The 6681-nt window shown below is 37.1% G+C and overlaps 1 pseudogene; it reads right to left on the bottom strand.

Moving 5' to 3' along the window:
• Nucleotides 1-1823: 1823 nt before the first annotated feature.
• Nucleotides 1824-1991, bottom strand: LOC143379782 (U2 spliceosomal RNA; annotated as a pseudogene).
• Between the last annotated feature and the right edge of the window lie 4690 nt (nt 1992-6681).

Raw genomic sequence — 6681 nt, 5'->3', positions numbered from 1 at the left:
TCTCCCCTTTCTTTCCTTCCCCTGCCAGCTGTTACCATGGAGCTCAGTTGGTAACTTATCTTAAAAATGAAGACATCTCTGTGATGTCTTCACAGCCTTGTTTGCACATTTCTACAAACTACTGTACTGGATACGTTTGTGAAAAACTAGTAAGGGGGTGCCCAGCACCTGGAGGGCTGGTATCTTCTCGGCCAGTGGCCAAGTACAACAGGGCGACACAAAATAGGAAGTTTATCTACATTGAACTCTTTTTGCAGAGACTCTTTTGGGGACAGTCCTAAAATCAGCCATGGTGAAGATTTCTGGAAAAGCCCAGTTAAGACTTTTCTGTGGAGAGAGGGGGTGCCACTTCAGTCCCTAGCTGCTTTCCTTTGCCATGCCCCTCTGCCATGAGGTTCTGCCTCACCTTAGGCCCAGAGCTATGGAGTTGGCCAACCGTAGATTGAATCTCTGAAACTGTGAGACAAAATAAACCTTTCTTCCTCAAAACTGTTCTGTCAGGTCTTTGGCCACAGCGACCCAAAAGCTGACTAAATCACCTTTGCTGAGAGTTCTGCATGGAGGAGAGACTGGCAAGAAGAGGTTCCTATGCCTGTTCCGAAGTGTTTCCTTTCCCCTCTTTTCCTTTCCCTTAGAAAGATTAGACAGGCTCTTGCTCCTTTCTGGACTCACTCATTGGAAGACATTAAAATTTAGCAGGGTCCTCTGTACTCTTTATTTCATATAAATTAGTACTTGGAGATAAAGTACTGGGAAGTAATGTCTTAAAAACACGAGTCTGATCTTATTTGTGCTTCCATCCAGAGGAGTGGAATATCTGGTTAACTCCTTTGTGTGATGTTAGCACATTGATAATTAGTGCACAGAGCTGTGAAATAGGATTTCAAATATTGATATGCTAATTTCGGAATACTTCTAGGAAGAACCACCCTCTTGTTCATCAATGATTTAGTTACCCTGAGGTAATCTGCCTCTGTATCCTTGGACACAACCAAGCACTCCTTGATGACCTCGGTGCTTTCCAGTGTGAGATGTTGCAGGCTCCTTTTCTAAAATCCCTGATACATACCTGGAATCAGCATTTTGTCTAAGATGCTCTGGGTTATTATACTCAGAAATGGCATTTAGATTCCACAGTCTGATTCTGGAGGTATTCAATGCTACCGACAAGGTCATTGTTCATATACTATTCCAGGGGAAATAGTGGAAAGCACAAATTAAAAAAGAATCATTGTAAATACCTAGTGATACTTACAGTTCAATTTTAAACTGTTTTACTTAACCTCTTTGATTCTTTCTCTACTACTGAAAACCCTAGTTCCCCAGGACACCAACCTAAGTATTTATTTGCCTTTTCTTACAATATACCTGCAACAGCCTATCAATTTTGCAACACCATTATCAGCAATATCATTGAAAATGTTTAAGATTGATTTTGCAGTATTTTGGATCTCTCTACCCTGCAGCGACACCACAATTTATTCACCCAGGCTTCTGTAGATGGGCATTTGGGTTGTTTCTAGTCTTTTGCTTTAACAAGCAGTGCTGCTGGGTCAAGGGTAAATGTATATAATTTTGCTAGAGATTGGCAAGTTCCCCTCCATAGCAGCTGTCCCATTTTACATTCCTGCTGGCCAAAAAAAAAAAAAAAAGAAAAAAAAAAAAAGAAAGAAAAAGAAAAAAATAAAAAAGAAAGAAAGAAAAAAAAATTTCCAGTCTGGTAAATGAGAAATGGTATCTCAGTATGCTTTCCCCCACCACCCACACCCCCTGATTATATGATTATATAATCATTATATGATCATCTTTTTGTACATCCCTGCAGGATGTACACTCAGGGCAATGCAGGAAATGGATGAAATAACTCCTATTTGATCTCCCTGGCTCCAAAAAATTCATTTAACACATTGTCCTTAAATAGAGCATGTATCCAATATTAAACTGATAAGAACAGATATTACACTTAATCTTAGCCAAAAGGCTGATTCAGTGTACTTCTAATTTGCATTTCTATTATAAAGAGTGAAGTTAATCAGTTTTTTAAATACATTTAATAGATTCTGGTATGCACTATTTTCATTAACAATACTTTGGGAAATTCTTCAGTATTGTTCTATGTTTTCTTTGATCTAAGAGTTACTTAATAAAGTATTTGAAATTTCCACATGAAAAGGGATTTTGAACAGAGAATATTATTTAGAATATCTTTTCTGCTTAATGGTGGTTTAACTTAGGAGCAGAATCTTTTGCTAAAAAGTTGTTTTGGGGGGTGGCACTGGGGATTGAACTCAGGGGCACTTAACTACTGAGCCACATCCCCAGCCCTATTTTGTATTTTATTTAGAGATAGAGTCTAACTGAGTTGCTTAGCACCTTGCTTTTGCTGATGCTGACTTTGAATTTTGGATCCTCCTGCCTCAGCCTCCCAAGCCACTGGGATTACAGGCGTGTGCCACAGTGCCCAGCTTGCTAAAAAGTTTTTATGTTTTTATTTCTGTTTTCTTTTTAAAGGTTAGATACTGTTAAGCTCTTTTGTTCATTTTACAAAGGAGGGCAAAATTTTCAAGTACCATAGATAAAACTCAACCAGTATAGGAACAATGAAGTTCAGTTTGATTAATAAACAGTAGCTTTAGGGGGGAGGTGTCTTCTGCGTATATGATCATCTTTTTGTTTCCTATTTCTCCTTTACCATGAACCTTCAATAGTACCTCAAAAGGTATAGAAAGTTATTGGGAATTATATCTGCCAGGGCATTTTGTTGGGTTGCAGGAAGCTTCTGGAATCTATGAAAATGAACCACTGCCTAGATAAAGTGGACCTAGGACATTTAAAAGTATCTGAGCTGACATAGACAGTAGAACACAAGATCCTAGGCGTAACTCAAGAGAATTTTTCTCTCTTCTCCATGGCTCTTTGAATCTCACAGAAATGAAAAGAATCGCTACATTTCATCTTTAAATTTTAGCTGACAATAAGAGAAATGAAGTGATTCCAGAGAGGTTTGAAGGGGGTCAAACAAAATTCATGCACACGGATCATAATAAATCTAGAGTTTGTACCAATGTACTCATATTACTGTAAATAAGATTTTTGTTAATGGAATAACAACTTCAGGGAAAAGGAAAAAAGAATTAGAAATGTATAGCATGAGATGCTTGATTTACAAAACCCAGAATATATAAAGGACCTTGAAAAATCAATAATAGACAGAAAAAAAAAACCCAGCAAAATATTTGAACAAGTACTTTACATGAGAAAAAAATCAAACAGACCAAACAACATAAGGAAAAGTGCTCAAAACTCTTTAGGAATTAGGAAAATGTAACTTTGAGCCATAATGACATATAAGTATACAACCGCTACTCTGGCAAAAGTTTACAAGTCTGGCAATACCAAGGGGTGTAATAGGAATAACAGGAGTTATAGGAATTCTCAAACAGAGATGCGAGGCCTTGATGTGGACTGGGAACTTTATTTGACATTATTAACTAAAACTGAACACATGCATATCATATCATATATCAATACATTTAATAAATTCTGGTATGCACTATTTTCATTATTAATTTTTATCTTATCACCTAGCATTTCACTCCTAGGCTATATACACTGTCCCTTAGAAATGTGAGTGCATTCTACCATAGAAAAGAATGTTCTACACATAGAAGAGAATGTTCATAGGCAAAAACTGGAAACACCCATTTACTGTGGTAATATCCATACACTGAAGAATAAATGAATCCACTTATTGTACATCCATCCACTGGCATGCTGGAAGATGCTTAACAATAGAGAGGAAAAGCTCTGATTTGAAGCATTTGCCAAATTCCACAGTGTAAATACTTCCATATTGGCCAATTTCAAGCTCCCAATATGATACCAACTAGCTTACAAAACCCATGAACATTTAACAATCAGCTCTCATGAGTCTTCACAAGCTGGCTCCAGAGGATCACTGAGTATATTCCCATGTTGTAACACAATACAGCAATAAAAATGAATGAACTCTATCTACATGCAACAGCTTGGATAAATCTCACAAACAAGATGTTGAGCAAAATAAGCGAATAGGAAAAGAAAGTACCGTGCATGATTCCATTTATGTATAAATTCCATCTATGTATAGATGGAATAGGCCGAATTAAATCAGAATGCTTAGGGATGGATACTTAAGTGATAAAAGTACATGGCAAGGGAGAGTTGATTCTACAAGTGAAGACAGTGGTTAACTAATAAGGAAGAGGAGGTATGTCGTAGACTTTTAGGGTATAGGTCAAATGTTCCATTTCTTGATTTTGGTGGAGTTATACAGGTGTTCCCTTTATACATATTTGTTAAATTATACTTATAGTTGTGTGCACCTGTTTGCATATAGATTTAAATCAGTGGCGTGTTGGAACTTGCTGATAACTACTCATGAGGATAATCTCTTCTCAACTCTGCATTCAGTGATGCCATATTGGTAGCCTGGAATCAGCCACAGTGGGAGCATTTACACCACAGAAATTGGCAACACAATAAATCAGGACTTTTTTTTCTTTTTCTCTTGGAGAAAGGGTTTAGCAATCCACCACTGACAATACATTTAAAACATACATATGATTCAAAGAATCTGCTTTTTAAAGTACATATTTTTCAAGGTTGAATGCCCTTCAACAGTTTCAAGGCAAATTGAATGTTTGAAAAACTAAACATGACAAGATCCTTGGAATGAAAAGCACTGACATTGTGAAAGAGAATTGGTTGTGAGAAATGTGAAGGGTTTGACATTCTCCATTATTTGATGTGTAATGAAAATCATTACACTGATGGGTAAAATTAAGACCCACATGTAGTCTTCTGCCCTTACAGAAAATGTTCTTGATGAGTTCTTTGCAAGATGGTAAAATATAGAGTGGATCAGAAGCTTTTGACTTCCATTCAACTTGACTTTCTTAATTTCCACCAAACAGTGGCCCCAAACCTCGTACTTTGCCAACTTGTTGGCAGCACTCTGAGCAGCTCTCCTTCATGATTACCCGTCATAACTTGTATAGCAGTGGAAAAACACAGTTATTTTTATCTACATATTTATGTGAGTTCATGTTCTTAAAGTTCAGGGATCCTAAAATAGAGTTATATGATGTTACCTTTATTCATTTCTGCTTTCCTGATAGTAAGTTATTTATAATATTTTTATATTAAAATTACCCTAGATATAATATAGAATATTAAAAATTTCATTCATTTTTAAGGGAAGCCACAAGTTCATAGGGAAATTTGGGCTTGTGAACGGCTTCCTCAGATAATGCCTTCAGACCCCTAAGAGGGTGGGTTATGCACCATTTCCTTATGTCTTTAGAGCAGCTTCTATAGAAAGGTTTCCACTGCTGGGAAAGGAATCTGATGCTAAAAGTTTTCAAAAAGTATAAACTACTATCATTTCTGTTATGATATGAATCTGAAAACAACACATTTGGCAAGATATTGATAAACTCATATATCATCCTGACTTGTGGAAACTTGACTAGAAAACATTGCTTTCATTTGGGTGGGGGACAAGGAATGGAGATGGGACAGGTCCCTTGAATGATTTTGACTCATTTGTTTTAAAAGACTTGAGACATCAAAGGGTCCAAACTAGAGAAGCCTAGGGCTTTGTTATTTTTTCCACTGGCTCGAAAGGAATAGTTTGATAGTCAGATGGGAAGAATGTTGCTTATAATCAGGCACCAAAGTAAGCTCAGATTTGACAGGTGTGAGTCTACATTACAGGGAGTGGGAGCCCCAGGCTGTGGACACCTGTCTTCTCCATGTTCTCACCTTCACTTGCCTATTCTGCCAATCTGGCAACCCCATAAGAGTTTTCCTTACTGTTTTTTTTTTTTTTTCGGTCTTATGTTTCCCAGATCCCAATTTATTCTTTTTGACATGGTTGGGCAGGATTTGATTCACGTTAGTTGTAACAAAATGTAAAGCAAACAGAGCATTCATCTATCACCATATTTAAAAGCCATGACTCCAGGGGCAGTTCCACCCTAAAATACTATGGGGAAGACTGTCACAACGTGTTTCCAGGAGTTAGAGGAGAAAGAACTGTGAGTTTCTCTTGCATTCTCTCCCCAAGCTGTCGGAAGCAAACCTAAGCCATCTTAACAGGGGGAATCGCCTCCATTAATTAAGGAATCTCCTTTTTGTGCTTGCCCCAAAGCACTCGTAAATATAAGACTACAATTGGTGAGTGGCATGCAACATTTGGTTGGCTGATATTTTTATTCAATTATTTTTAATACAATTGTGGTACATCATGGTGTGAGGATATATTAAAAGAAAACCCAGGCATTGATGCTGCACCCTTAGATTTGATATTCCAAGCATTTGGAGAGGATTATTTTAGAACAATTTTCAAGAGAGATTTGTGGGAAGTAGAGAGTAGATTATCAGAATTATTTGTGGAGCTCTTCAAAAAGCAAAAAATATATATTCCAATCCAGCCCTTTGTCTGAACTAGTCCAATCAGAATTTCTTGAATTATGAGATAGGCAATCTTGTTATGAAAAAGTTGAGTCTCATAAATACCCCTGACTGAGAGGAACACTAAATAGAGAAGGCAATAAGACATCATTATCCAGAGATGAGAGGATGATGAAGAATTCCTCCTCCTCTTTCTACTTAAAACATTCAACAAAGCCTAACGGT

Source organism: Callospermophilus lateralis, chromosome 13 (assembly GCF_048772815.1).
Source record: "Callospermophilus lateralis isolate mCalLat2 chromosome 13, mCalLat2.hap1, whole genome shotgun sequence".
NCBI lineage: Eukaryota > Metazoa > Chordata > Mammalia > Rodentia > Sciuridae > Callospermophilus > Callospermophilus lateralis.
The sequence above is the reverse complement of the archived record's forward strand: the minus strand, read 5'-3'. Positions and strand labels throughout refer to the sequence as shown.